A 15905-nucleotide genomic window follows, 5' to 3' on the forward strand; every position below is an offset into this window, starting at 1 on the left:
TAGTCTACAATAATTCCTTGAACTATTTCGTAGCTGAAATTAAAAAGACATTCTTTTAATAATAGTGTAATTAAGTGAATTTTCTTCTAACTTGACTTGAGTTAAGAATTCTAACTCCCCGCGTACTTTTAGAGCATCGCTGCTTAAATGGTCGCTAAATTGAACATTAAATAATTTACTTGTTTGTTTGTTTACGATTAGTGACCCTCATTAACCGTGAGGGTGAATGAAATTCAATATATATCGGTGGTTGGAATGCCACTTTAATCTGCTGGTCTGATTTAGCCCTAATGCTAGAGTGGGACGTTAAACTTTAATATAAAATCATATAAGGTAACTAAATGTCTTCGTATGAGATAATAGTTTTGCTTACTAATATCTGTTCTTAATTAGGAACGAACTTAAGGCTTATATGAAATTGAAGTTTCATATGTTAATCATATCTTTGTCCCAAGAGCGGTAACATTAGTCAACATACACAGAAATCCTTTTCGTAGTTTTTATACTTAGCCCATAGTAATCATATAATATATATGCACATTCTTAAGTCTTTCATATTATATCAAATCGCACAAAAGTTATATTATTTGTATCAGTAAATATTTTATCCTTAAGCGATTGCTGCTTTTAATATCATAATATACTTTGTATTACAGTATATTATTTAATTAAGCTTTCATTCTCTCGGGAACAGATGCAATGTTGACGAATGTGATTAACGAGTTACTTTACTCGGTTGTATTATAAATTGTTGATTAGTATGCTCATCCTACAATGTTTACCTATATTTTTAAGATTAACGAATATTGAAGTTTTCTAAGATAGAATCCTTTTAAAGCGCTAATTTTCTTATGTTCGTAGCAGACATTAAATGTATTATCATGATCCCAAAAACGATTATCTTTAAAAAATCAATTTTGATCTCGTGGCCGGAATAGATTTTCTTCGAAACTTTATTTCGCTAGTGAGTCTTAAACTGTACATTAAATGGAACTTACCCTTTATTTCATTTAAGGTAAATCCAGGGTATTTCTTCGCGTAGTCGTCTATATTAAGAATGCACACGATCATAAATACTTTAAAAATTAATGCGACAACCTGCAAAGATGATGAAAATATATTAATGTATATATACACAGTAAATCTTAGAGATTTGGTCGAAATCAGTCAAATATACACATGAACGTAGAGAAAAATGTAAATTTCATTAAACCATATAAAGAGTACGCGGGGATTCATTGGAGTTTTTTTTTTTTGCATATTTAAAAGCATCATTCGCATTAAAATGCAACGGTCAAACGAAATACGAGAAACCCGAAACGTGATAATTTAAAGCCTGATGTGTGAAGTATTATATTGATTCTGTATTTACGTATTTAATACAATGAAACCCAAAGAACGTTGCTTTCAAAGGACTTTATTTGTTTGTACTTAAACATGTCCAAACATGGATTTGGTTATGGACGCAGTATCAGACGGACGGGGGAGTACTGAATCAAATAAGGGGATATCGTAGAGAAAATCTTGTTCCACCTAAGTACAATCAATATATTAAGTATATCCATCCATTAGAATCGTCTCCCCTTAACATCTTTTCCGTATAACATACTTCACTTTTTTCAATTTGCTGTAATTGCTCCCGTTTATGTAACCCATGTGTAAATTCCGGAATTAATTTATACTAAACACGTATGAAATATGCAGCAGCGTTTGAGAAAATAACATATATTTTAAAGGATTCACATGTTGAGTGACTAACAAATGGAAAATAGTAGAAGTCATTGAAAAATAGATTTCTTCTTAGACTCAGCGACCAATTTGTCTGCTACATCATTCCGAAGCTTTTTAGATACTGCTGAGGTAAATTTCTGGTTTGAGAAACATCGTTCAATAGTGATGCAGATGTGTCAACCGTAAAGAAATCGGTTTAGTATATTTTACATGTGTAAAAAGAAACATCGACTACATCTAAACGTGTAGTCACTCAAAAAGTGTGAATCATACTTCAACCTCACTATCCCTTATCGAGCAAACCTTCCCTTTGCTTTGGGGAAAAACGTTCATACCCCGGCTGTGTTGTCAATTTCACATTCAGTGGTTTTGATTTGTCAAATAAATATCGTTTGCTACTTCGAGTGGGTGACAAGACAGTGATCAGCGAAGCCCGTGAAATAACTTGAAATGTTATAACTTCCCTCTGGGTTTTTAATAGATTATTTTGGGAGCTAAGCTGACACTCGCATTTATTTCTCTTTTAATATTTACGGGAATATTCTAACATTTCTTTGCTGCTACGAAAACTCGTGGACCGCTTTACGAAGCTATATTTCTTTCAGAATAAAAAATTGAATGTCCATTAATATGTACAAGTGTTTATTAGAGAAGCGGTTATGGACATGTAAAATGTAAAGGAAGATGGGAAAAAATATTCAGTAGTACACATACCGTAGGGAATTTTCGATCCTCCAACGTGAAGCGTTTTCTTATATACATATATATATACACTCACACACACACACACACACACACATATATATATATATATATATATATATATATATATATATATATATATATATATATATATATATATATATATTGTTACATCCGTTTATGATTATGAAACCAAATATTATTCGGAACTTTGTGGCATCCAGCGGAAAGCCTAGAATAAATTAATGTCTATATGCATACATTGTCATTGTAGACTGTTCAGATATGCCCTTCAACTTCGATTTTGCAAAGTTTAACACTAGAACGGTGGTGTTTTTGATACTCCCTAGAACGGCGGGAGTGGGTCAACAATGACACATTCCATTTTTATTAAATATTTGTATTCTAAACCAATAACATTTATTGCATAATAAAACGTGACTTTCATTCAATAAAACAAAAAACTTCTTTGAACTCTAGCTGAATATTTATTGATCACCGTGCTTTTTGCCAATAATACAAATTTAAGAAACATGCTATTTTCTATGACTATAATATTATTAGAATGATATTATTGAATGTATTATATACAATGTCAGTTTATTATATAGTAATGTTATATATCATTCTAATTCCTACATAGTTATTATTCTTAGATAGTTTGTTCAAGCGCATGACCTAACTGAACTAAACTAACCTAATCTACACACATCTAAACTTGCAGTCTTACACAGAACAAAGTTCAGTCACTCCTCTACAAGGAGAAGGGTCATACAAAAACATCTTTCACAAATACAAACGTGACGTATTACACAAAAAATATTTACTAATATGGTTGTAATACGCATCTATGCATTTCTATATCTTTCCTCTCCCTATTTAGCATTTGTGGAAACACATAACCTAAAATAGCATACACCGTCGTAAACTTGCAGTAGTTCAAACCAGAAAAAGTCAGTATAGAGTGGTTGTTTTATAAATAAGATATGCTAGTTTCTAATCATGAAAGCTCTGACATGAAAAGAATGGTAAACTACCTGTTCTTTCGAACAACTCCGTTAAAGATTCTACTTCTTTGGTTGAAATATAATTTATCGAAACGTACGAGAAAATAAGTTTTCTCCCATTTAGACCTCTAAACTTTTTGGTTTCGGTAGCTACTAAATTTCTGGTTACGCCACAGGCTAGTAGTCTAAGAATTCTTTGCAGCGCCGGAAATTGAACTCGGGATCCCTCTATCCGTGCTCAGCCACGTTCACCACTATACCAGCGGGGCAGTCATATAGTGGCGATCACAGTGAAATCGTTGGCTTTCTTCTCCCAACCCGTCTATTATATAGGAACCTTGTCCCAACCCGTCTGGTCAGCGTGGGAGCAGTAGACCAAGTCATCCTTCCGGGGAGAGGCCTCATGTAATAGTGGATCGAATATGGCTGTGGTATATTTATTATTATTATTATTTATTTGTGCTATAAACGTCTTCTCATGAAACATTTCAACATAGTGATAAAAAAACTAGCTATATATTTCACAATAACATGCAAATTGTTTGGAATTTTTTTGTTAAAATGATTGAAATTGTTATAAATATTTTGTTACGATGTAAGACATATAATTTTTGTTTAATAATAATAATAATAATAATAATAATAATAATAATAATAATAATAATAATAGTCTTACCTATTTTACGATGCTTATTTGCAGAAATATGGTTTTCTGTGCTTATCTCTTCCTCTTTCAATATTTCATCCGAATCATCATATTCATTGTTATTCGGCAGGTTCTCTTCATCTGAAGAAATATCAACGCATTCAGCGTCAGACTCGGCCTCACTTATATCATTGAAATTTGCAAGTATTTCATCCAGTGTCGTCATTTTTTGCTCATAATGAGTGTTTGAAATAGCGCATCAGTCCGCAAATAATGAGATTCTCCTAAACAACAGACTTTCTAAAGTACTACAAACTAAAACTAAACTGACAAAATTGCTTAGAAGCTGGTCTTGAACACGAGGTGGAATGGGAGAGTATTATGAGAAAGAACGGTCGCAAGATAAAGACGGTAGCCAGCAGTGTTGTTACAATGCAACAAAAGAGTTGGGTCAAAATTGACCCACGCCGCCGTTCTAGTATAATTGTTTGTTATTTCGAAAGGCAAAGTGTGGATAAGAGTGATACTTAGTACAAATATTTCTACAAAAGAACGAGTAAAAGTCACAAAAATTCGATCCGATTCGTAAGAAAATAGAAAAGTTGTTAAAACGTAAAGTTCGAAATGGTCAAAAATGACCCAGCCGCCGTTCTAGTGTTAAGAGATAAATTTAACTTTTTATTTTGTGTTCAATTTTAAGGCACTTTGTTGCAGTACCATTAGGAAGCCCACAAATCATCTTACAAATTAATCATTATGGAGCAACTTCATGTGTTAGATGCAGCAGTGGTAACAATCTTTGAAAGTTGCATTTACAATTTCCTAGTACATTCATCTTCTTAGTAAGTTTGCATCCAGAATAAAAGTACAATAAGATTCTCTCTCTCTGTGGTTCTAGCTCCTGGCCTAAGCATGCGCGAACTACCATGTCTACTTCCGTGCGTAAATATGTAGGTGTATGTATGTGTGTGTGTGTGTGTGTGTGTGTGTGTGTGTGTGTGTGTGTGTGTGTGTGTGTGTGTGTTTGGGTATGTGTGTTGAGGGGGTGTAAGAAGTATTTATTAAGATCACATACTGGAACTTATAATATCGTAATATTCGGCACGATAACTTTTGAAGGAATTGATTTTTTAAAATTTTGTTTTTGCAGTACATAAATAGAGTGATTATCTAGAGGGACTTTGTAAACGGAGGTGATTCGCCGACCGAAAATAGTAGGAATGAGTCATTTCCTATTTTAACGTTGATCATTATAGAACAAAAACACTAATAACTAGGGAAAAGCGGTTCTCGGAAATAGGCTATACGTTTCAAACGCAACACTTACTATCAACCTTAAAAGTCTAGTGAAACCAGAAGAGATGGAAATGAGCTATTTGCGGTTTCGATGTTGACCACTATATAGAGAAAAACAGCAATTGATAGCGAAACGCGTTTTTTGGCAATTGATCATAAGTTTAAAGGGCAAAGTGTATGTTCAAAACACTAATAAAATTGGAGAAGGTAGAAATGAGCCCTTTCGGGATTAACGTTTATTACTATAGAGCGGAAACGATAATAGATATTGAAAAGCTGTAGAAATTGATTAAACTATTCAAGGACAGCCTTCATCTTCACCTTTAACGCGCTATTCAAACAGGAAGTGATAGAATTGAGCCATTTCCGTTTACAACGTTGATCACTGTAGAGCACAAACGGTGATAAATAAAAAGAAGCAGTTTTCGAGAAAGCGTTTCAAAAACAACCTTCATCTTAATCTTTAATACTCTAGAAAAACCGGAGGTAGTAGCAATGAATCATTTCTAGTTTTAACGGTGATAGATAGTAAGAAGCAGTTTTCGGCAATCGATAAGCGTTTAAGGAGTAACATTAATCTTCATTCTTAACAGCCTTGTGAAAAGGAAACAGTAGAAATTATCCATAACATTCGGTTTCAATTCAATCTATATAGAGCAAAAACCATAAGATATAGGAGGAAGCTTTTCTAGGGAATCAATGTAGCCCTTGGAAACAGGTATAATCTATTTTAAACTCCTTATCGAACCTGAAGTACCAAACCCAAGTAGTTCTGGTTTTAATGTTGATCACAATAGGTTATAACCCGTAATAAATATTGAGAAACCGTTTTCTGTAATCAATAAGTGTGCTACGAATAGGTTATATATCGACTCTAATGTTTCTACTAAAACAGGAAGTGGCAGAAATCAATCACTCCCGGTTCTAACATTGAGTGTTATAGAATGGATAATGAGAAGGAGTTTTATGTAATTTATTATGTTCTCCAAGAGTATATTCCATCTCGGCAGTAATATCTATATTCAAACCAGAAGTGAAGGAAATATACTATAATTTCTAGTTTCCGTATTTATTGAGAACATATTATGCGATCCTTACTGTTTTTACCAGAGTTTGTTTTTGAATAAATACTGGCCGCATCTTTACCAAAGTTGCTGAACAAGTACCACACTACCCAAGGGACAAAGGCTGATAAGTTCTGTGCTCTAGATTGGCCAACCATAGGCTAGACTCAGTTGTATTTGATACTTTATTTCTTGACAACTACTTAGTCCGAAGTATAACAAAAAAATCTCTGTACTTGGTGCGCGACGAAGGAGAATTACGGGATCAGCTTGGCTTCGCTCGGCTTGTATGGTGCTTTATCTGGAGGTAACCACCGGCCTCTTCTCAACCATTTTTTAAAAATTCGACTAGCATATCATTTAAGGAGTAACGAACGTTATCATTGGGGCCGACCTCGGCTCGCATTTGTTTTTTTATTTAAAACTACTGGCTGATTCGAAGCTAAGTTGGGTGGTCGGCAGCCCTCAATCCTAGTAATTATGATCTCTATATTTGCTGGGCGAGCTTGGCCAAGTCCTTGGCTCGATTTGTGTATAGTACTTTATTTTCGGTAATCTTTTGCCAGATCGATATAAAGGAATTACCAATTACAGAAAACCGCCCATCCCTATTATCGACTTTGCTCTATAGTGATCAACGTAAGACCGAAAATGGTTTATTTCTATCACTTTCAGTTTTAATATAGTAATAAGAATGGAGATAAAAACTATTGTTGGAATTCTCAATCGATTACCGAAAATCTTTCTCGCTATCTATAAAGATTTTTGTTTTACAGAGGTGAACATTCAAACTTGGAAATGGTTGTTCTCTACCACGTCCGTTTTATAGATAAGATCAAATAACGATTTCCAACGAAATAATTACTCTACCAATAATTTCCAAAAAGTAAATGAATTTAAACGTTTTTACTCTTTCAAGAGTTATGGTGCGTAGTAACGGACAGATGTTCAGACTATTATTATTATTATTATTATTATTATTATTATTATTATTATTAAGTATTCTGACTTTGCATCCTGGGACTAACATGAGGTGTGAGAGTGTATGTTGTCTTAGGTTTCGGTCTAGAAATGATTTTTCCACCTTTCTCGATTTTCAACTTCCTCTTTTAATTTCCAATATTTTCTTCCATTATTCAAATCATCGACCAGCTGTATTCGTCTTCCTATTAGTATGTTACCTTTCATCTCTTACTTTAAGCTTTTCACTTCCTCAGTCAGTTGAGGAGGGCCGAAGAGGCTAAGATATTTTATCCCTGTTTCTTACAATTAATACCAAACTGTAGTTTTCTCAATCTATTTTTAAAACCTATTTTTTACTGTTTTTTAATAACAAGTGAATTCTTAATTTATAAACACGACCATTTCTCTAGTTCAACACTACAGGAGAATCATCCAATTGGTTTCGGCAGAAATGAGAAACTTATTTTCTTTTCTCTACCATTGATACGATGTACTGTACAAAACGAAACAGGAAATTAAAAACGGAATAACCGGGTTCGATTCCCGGTGGAGTCACGCGTTTGAAAATAATAGCTTTTCCAGGCCAACCATCCTGAGTCAGGTTTTTCTTGGGGTTTTCTCAAGCACAACAGGGAAATGCCGGGATGGTATCCAACATACAGGCCTCACGCTGCTTCCTTCCTTCCCGATTTCTTTCTTCCCTCCCCCTCCGCCGGATAGTGTGCTGGCCGAGTGACATCATCCCTTAGACGTGAGGAACCTAAAGAGACATCTTTCAGAAATGAGAATAAAAGGTATAAATAAATTTCATAATAGTATGAATGTGATTATGAAGTGAATGTGAATGTGATTAATGATAAAAAGTATGAATGTGATTAATGATAAAAAGGTCAGAAAGTAAAAATAAAGAATACATACAATAAAATGAAAATGTGTGTGTATGTGTCATGGTCTTATATCAGTACCGCGCTCTCCTGAGCTCATATTTCAAAACTTTTTGAGTCGTTATTCTAGTACACGGCAACACAAAACACAATAAATCAATAAATTGCGGACCTCGTATGAATCCCCACTCCCTTGATGTTCAACATCAATGTTTCCTATTTTCTGGAGCTTATATTTAAAGAATATTGCGGCGTTTTGTTTGTCTTGTTAAATACTAAAAAAATCAATCAAAACATTATGGATCTCCCTAAGGATTATCTTGCACCTTCCACATTCAGCATTTAATTTTTTCTATGTTCAAGAATTTTGGCTCCAAAGAAATTTATTATGTTTGTCGCGTGCAGTATAATAGGAACAAATCAACACATTGCCGATTCGATCGATGTTCCTTATGAAGACTTATACTTAATTGACTGAGTATTGCCACAGGGAATCACCCCTACAGTGGCTCGCACCGGAAGCCAATGTTAATTATTATTCAACAGTTAGAATCCCTTTGCTAACTAATTGGATGCATAAAATTTTGATAGATTTGGTTGTTTTCTGTAATAACACGAATATAATAACGAAAGGCGTTTTTTTAAAATTACCGTAACTAGAAGTTTTGAAACGATTCTTTGTCATTATTTTCACTACTGCTATTAAAATCAGAGCCGCGAGCCTAACGTATAAAATGGCCATCAAATAAACAAATAAACAAGAAACATTAAATATGCCGAACTGATTGATTTAAACGAATCTCTCTGCCCAAGTTATTAACACTTTCAATGCAATTACATTTTCAATTAAATACGTAATATGACCGACAATAAAGCAAACTTAATTTGAATTTCTTGATGTATTGTGACATTTTGTTTGATTTTCCCTTCCATCTTGCGTTCTGAAATTCGGATTACAAAAGTTGACATTGTGATGTCTCGTCGAGAACTGTAGAATAAACGAAAAAAATAGTATCATGCGCTTTGCTTTACTAAAGTTTGCAGCCTAAGTTAAGAACATTGTATTAATAACTTAATTGAAAACTATTAATAATTAATTAGAATCACTAATTGTCGGACATTGAGACAGAGATAAAATTCATACCATGATTGGGAAAAATTCTGGGAAGTTATTTTGAACATAACATTACATAAATCAAAAACAGAAACTAAGGATGAAATAATGGAATGACAAATTTCTTTCTGAGGAAACCCTTTCAAACAACATTTCCGTGCGGCGATAAGCACATGGGCGACACGAGGCTTATGTTCTTGTCTTACTTACTCTGTGAGCACTGCTAAGGATGATGTTTGCTTACTCTACGATTTTAATGCTAACTTTTACAAAGCAGGATCTCTGAAATATCTCTCACTCTATTAAAGTTGCACACAGAAATTGTTAAGACAGCAAGTACATATTATAAAGAAACATATGTTGAGGGAGATATTCCACTTTCAAATATAGAGGTCCATGTCTCCAGCCTGTACTTTAGAAATTTAAAAATACATACATATATCCCAAAATTTGTGACGCAAACCCGGTTTTGCACTCGCATTGTTTTCGAGATATTCTCTATCACGTAGAGGAACATCCATGTCCCCAGCCCCATTTTAGATTCCTTTCTATCTCAAACATCTGAAACAAGTTTACTTGGGGTTACCCTCTGTGATATATAGAGGTATGCATACAGATTTGGGTTGGGTAAATACCCAGTGGGTAGGTAAATAAAAAAATTAGTATTTAACCGGTTATTTACCCCTTTGGTATTTACCTACCCAAAAAAAATCGGTATTTCACAAAAGTTCAATTATTATGAAGTTTTAAGAATTGTTAACCGTACCGGTGACGTTTTTCTGTATTTTGGGGTCTCTCGAGCGTGATGTCTCATTCATTCACTATAAATATGCAATATAATATCCAATTGACCCCGTTCAGGTGCGGTGCGGGTTTGAAGGCAAGTTTAATTATGGCGCGCCAGCGGTACAATTTTGGACATTATAGGTTATTCTAGGTTAAAGTGATATCTAAAACATATTTTTAAAGTATTTTTTTCTCGAAGAACTTCATAGGTAAAGAGATCACAATATTGAATCGATTGTTTTGAAAGGGGGAGATGGTGGGGGTGAGTTGTTACATTTTCAGACGAAACCCTCGTGTACACCTATACGTACATCAAAGTTTGATCAACGTCGATCAAGCCAATCTTGAGAAATAATTCACACCACATTTCCGATTTTACGTCATCGCTCACGAACAAATCAGATTGAGAATCAGAATCAGAGTTGAAACATGAGGGATTAATGTCTCCTCGTGGTACCTACAGTACCACCCACTTGCCGTCTCAAGATTTATCTGGGGCTATTTTACTATACTTATGCGTCTATGTCCTTTCTTCACCAAGGTGTAAACGGCTTTTAAACTTGGATTAGTTTTACACCAAGACTTTTTTTAAAACAAATACTAGTATGACTTCAAGACTTAGGTTGTCCAAAAATAGAAATCATACATAAAACCTCTTTGTTGAATCTTTGGGAGACAGGCCCAGTTTTAAATGTAAAGTCTGCAATACTTTTCAAGAACCCTTTCAAGTTATTGTGTATTTTCATTTGAGAGCAGATGTTTTGAAAGTACTTCAATCCAACAGTTTTTCCTGAAAAGTGCAATTTTGAAATTTTAAAATTCTCAAAAATGTTTCACAGAAAACAACTCAGACACCCGACACATAAATAAAAGATAAACGAAAGCTGGATTATGTGTCTAAAGCATTACATATCAGAGGCTATATAACTAGTTGAATAAAGACAACCAAAATTATCAAAATCTTTCCGAGTGGATCATTATAGACTTCAAGTTAATCATGAAAAAAGTGTGCCCTATGTCTACTAGTTACGAACTTAAAAGGACATTTTAGAGTAGTTTTATCATGAAAGGAGAAAATGAGTTCGATATATTTGATGTAGTCGCATTTATTATATGGAAATATGCTGAAATAAAAAAACATTACATCAATTTCCATCAAATGTACAGGATTTCCTTAACTTTTATGGCTTCTTAGGTTCAACGTTACTATTTAGGATTTTCGATTGAATTTTAATTTAGACGTTACTTAAAACAAGTAGCGACGTATGGAATGTCAATGAAGTCTTACGGGAAGTATATTACAGGAAGTGTTGAACGAAAACCTTGTCAACGCAATCTCGTTAGTGGGTGTACCCTGTCACTTGTTGGTCACCCTTTATGGATTGAATTTTTTAAAGAAAATTTCTCCTTCGTATCGCCTGGTTATGAGTTATTTGGATGCTCATTACAGTGAAATGCAAGGGGAAGTTAAAATGAAGTTAGAGGAATTCTCCAAATCTAGATTTACAGTGTGACGAGTGGAGTAACTTGAGAAATGAATCTATCAGTTATTTCGTCATTTCAAAGTCTGAACCTGTTTTTGTTGATTTCACGTTGTCAAAAGATGCACATTCTTGTCTGAAGAGATCATGAATGTTCTGTAAACAATATAACCCTGAAAAAAAATTTAGTAATCATAGGAGACAACGCGTGAGAGCAGCTTTTATATTAGTGAAACAGAAGTATTCTAATATAGGCCTAGTATATTTGGGTTGTCTTGCTCATCTTCATTCGCTTTGTTCTGACATCCTCGGATGTCCATCGGATGATATCCTCGGATGTCCGAGTAAGACATTACTGCGAAGTGTAACTGATGTTGTTAATACAAGCGTAGACATCACTTCCAAGCACTATTTACACAAATCTCAAAGGAAAAAGGGTTACAATTTCGTTAAAGTTGCTTGGAAAAACAAGGTGGGGAAGCCATTTACTCTGCCTCCAAAGTTTCTTGTCAATAAAACTAGGCTTCAGACACTCGCTGTGAGTGAGGAATTGTCATTACTTTTAGAAATCAAGAAAAGACCTCTTGATAATGTATTCTGAGTTTGTATTGAAAAACTTTTAGCCATTTAGAAACCTATATTGGATTTGATTAATTGCTTGGAGTAAAATCAGCCTCATATAGACATTGTGTATTCAAAATTTCAGAGAATTCATCAAACTCAGACAGAAAAGTTACCATCGTCAATCCTTTCAAAAACAGAAGAGCAGTCAATATTGGGAAAATTTAAAGAATGAATTGAATTCGGCTTGGGTCCAATTCATCTGGCTGCATATTTCCTCAATTCCGCTTTTCAGGGCTGCAAATTGACAGCTGAATAATTGCTTGATGAATACATTTCATTTGTGAAGTTGGAAAACAAATGGGATTGAATTCTGTTTTACTGAGAGCACATTTGACTGACTACAGGGACAAGAAAGGAATATGGGCAAGGAAGCTTTTGTGGGACGGAGTGGAACAAATGAGCTCACTACTTTGGTGGAGAGGGTTTCGAGGCATCACTGAATTAGATGATGTTGCCATTCGAGTCCTTAGGGCTCCGGTTACATCTGCTGCCACAGAAAGAACTTTCTCTACATTTACTTCGACCATAGTAAAACAATAAATTGTTTATCATCGGAGAGGCCAGGGAAACTAAAATATCTTTCATATAACTGGAAGCCTTTAAATAAGAAATTACCTGAAGTTTCTCGGATGCCACACTCAGAACCATGGTCTAGAAGGAAGAAGTCACCAGTTGTTGGCATGGAACAGAACAAAATACCAGAGGCATTGGAAAAGGATACAGAAGAAATGAGTGACATAGAAGAAAGTAAAGAAACGGTTGATACTGATGTTGATACTGAAGAAATGTGTGATGATTCCGACTCTAAACGTACGGTTGAAACTGAGTAGAACAGTAAAACTTGTGATCTTTTTTATTTATGATGCTCCAAATATGATAGGGGTTAGTTGCTGTTCTATATTGAGTAATTTAAGGTATAAATATTATCTTCACTTAGTTACTATACAACATAACGTTTTATTTATCACATTAATATTTTAAATATGCTTTTCCAATAAATACTTTCACAAAGCATTATTATTAGTGTTAAACTCCATTTAGTGAACACTTCTAAAATCAGGAATGAGTTACTTAAGTGTTTTACGAAGTGTTATTTCTTATTTTGTGGATCATTTACTTTCAAGGGCATATTTAGTAAATAATTTGATCGAACAATCTTCTAAATTCAGTTACTTTGATTATTCTGCAATTCGTAATTACATAATTACTTCTACAGAATGGCAAATTAGTAAATGTGTAATTTGTTTAGTTTCTGAATATTTTCTAGGTTATTACTTACTAAAGTCGAGTTTCTGTGCTTATAATTATATCCACAACTTAGATGTTACAGTACAGGTTCTCAATCAGATTTAATTTGTTAATTCAGTAAACCAGGAGTAAAATATAAAAAACTTAATGGGGCTTTTTTTTGCATAATTGACAATTCAGTACACCTTATTGCCTAATAGATAAAATACCAAAAATAACATTATTTTGCGTGAAAAAGTAACCAGCTGTATTTGGAATATCAGTTCCTTTTTTTTAATATATTAAAGAAGTTGTTTTTCATCAGTACTATTCACATTTTTAAGGTAATGTAAACTTTAGATTCTTATAATAGGAAAGCAAATTCATTTTCTGCAGTTAATGAATTTGGTAAACCTAAAGAAAAAGTGGTTGTTCATTTTAGTTATAGAGATCCCACTGTTACTTAAATAGTTTACTTGATGTGCTCATCGGTGATTTGAGAAACTGGAGAAGGTATTGGAAATAAAAGATGTGCCAGATCGAGAGAAATGAAGAAAGCAGTTTCATCAAACGCGAACATAAGGAGTAACTTAAATTTCGTGTTATTAATACCAGGAGCTGCTGGCAGACAGAATACTTAATAATAGTGTATGACTAGTTTGGTGACAACTGACTTCACTTTCTTTGGTCATCGTCATGTTCTATCATAAATTTTATATTTTCGTATTGATTTGGTCCACTATCGAATGCTATACCATGCAACTGATTGGACGCCTCAGGGGCACACTAAGGTAAGAATTTACGGGCTAGAATGGACAATTATTTTCCGCCAAGGATAATAGGAAATTTAGTGTGAGTAGAAAGAAAAATAATGGGGAGTAGGTAGGAAATCAGTACTGTGTTACTTAATATATATCAAATTCATTCTTTAATTGATAGAAAAAATGATAATTTAGTGGTTATTTAGATCTTCTGTTGCAAGTGATTCAAATGACCATTATATTTTTCATTGACAACGATAAAATTCATTTATTGGTAATTGAATCATAAAATACCCACTAAAATACCCATTTTGGGTAAATACCCGGGTATTTACCCATGGTATTTACCCACTGAAATAAATACCCAGGTATTTTACATCCCTAGGTATGCATGATTCTAAACACAACTTTTGAAACTGGTAATTTATTCAGTGCCAAAGATTTCATATGTCTTGTGTTGCAAATGTATAACGGTAAGCTCTTTATGGTTTTCACAAAAACCACAATAAAATTTAGGGGGATGTTTGTTTTTAGGTTACTAGTTTAGAATTGAATTATTATTATTATTAGTGCGTCCAGGTTATGTTACTTTTTAACATATAAAGTTCATTTCTTCTGCAGTCTCACTTTATCCATAATGGTACTTGGGTATTATATTTAATCATTTTTAGTTAACTAATGTTGAAGTGGACCTAGCTGTGTGGTGCCTCCATTTCGCGTAAGTGTTCGCTGATCATTTAAGAGTGCTCAGCGAAGTAATTTGGCAGAAGTACAATGTTGTTACAGATTATTAGTTGTATTGTTATAAAATAGGGAATGATACAAGACTATGTTTTCTAAAAAAGGTTTTGGGACCTTCTAATCGTTTGCTTCCAACCTTTTTTAACTGACGCATTCATTCGTAAACCCCATGCTTCACGCCATCTCCCCCTATCATTCGCGCATGTAAGTAGTTTATGGTGTTCTCTGACCCTTTCTGCAATTTCACGTGCAGCAATCTACTCTCAAATCGTCAATAATAGTAACAAAATAATAATAATGATAATACTCTATATTGTATATATAACAGTAAAAGTGAATTACTCATTATATACCAGACAATAATACTGTAGTGAGCAAAAATACTCATTTTGACAAAGGCAAGAGATAAGGAAGAATTTTTGGAAATATGTATCATTTGGGGTGTGAATAGGGTTTGTTTTAAAACGTATAGTGTATATCGCGGAACCCTGAAGTAAGGAAGATGAAACTAGGCACTCATCGTTTCTGAAAATTCCACACCTAAACAAGGAAGGAGTAATTTGTATAACATTAAAAATTTTGTCTTTAATTTCATTTATTTTTTGTTAATTTTTATAGAAAATGCCAAATGTAAGAATTCTTTAAAGTGGAGACATGAAATTTGAAATTTAAACTCAATTAAAAATAAACGAATACATGTTCAGTGTTTCCGAAAATTCTGATCCTAAGAGGGGAGTGGGTGATAGTTTCTACCTATTGAAATTTCCCACTATTTACTCAGAAAATGCCGAATGTAAGTATTGCTTAAGCTTGAGATCTGACGTTTGGTATTTGACTTTTCAACTAAAAATAATTGAATGTATGTTTCCGAAAACTCC

At 33.7% G+C, this 15905-nt stretch overlaps 1 protein-coding gene across 5 annotated transcripts in view; it reads right to left on the reverse strand.

The window, feature by feature from the left end:
* Positions 1–15905, reverse strand: part of LOC145681636 (uncharacterized) — a 421555-nt gene that overhangs the window by 249435 nt on the left and 156215 nt on the right. For 2 of the 5 annotated variants that reach the window (XR_014130843.1, XR_014130844.1), the window contains one exon: positions 999–1098. The exons of the other annotated variants lie outside the window; for them this stretch is intronic. The gene's annotated coding sequence lies outside the window, so the exon portion shown is untranslated. The remainder of the gene's footprint in view (positions 1–998; positions 1099–15905) is intronic. 5 annotated transcript variants of the gene reach the window in all.

This window comes from Thermobia domestica, chromosome 3 (genome assembly GCF_964235325.1).
Source record: "Thermobia domestica chromosome 3, izTheDome1.hap1.1, whole genome shotgun sequence".
NCBI lineage: Eukaryota > Metazoa > Arthropoda > Insecta > Zygentoma > Lepismatidae > Thermobia > Thermobia domestica.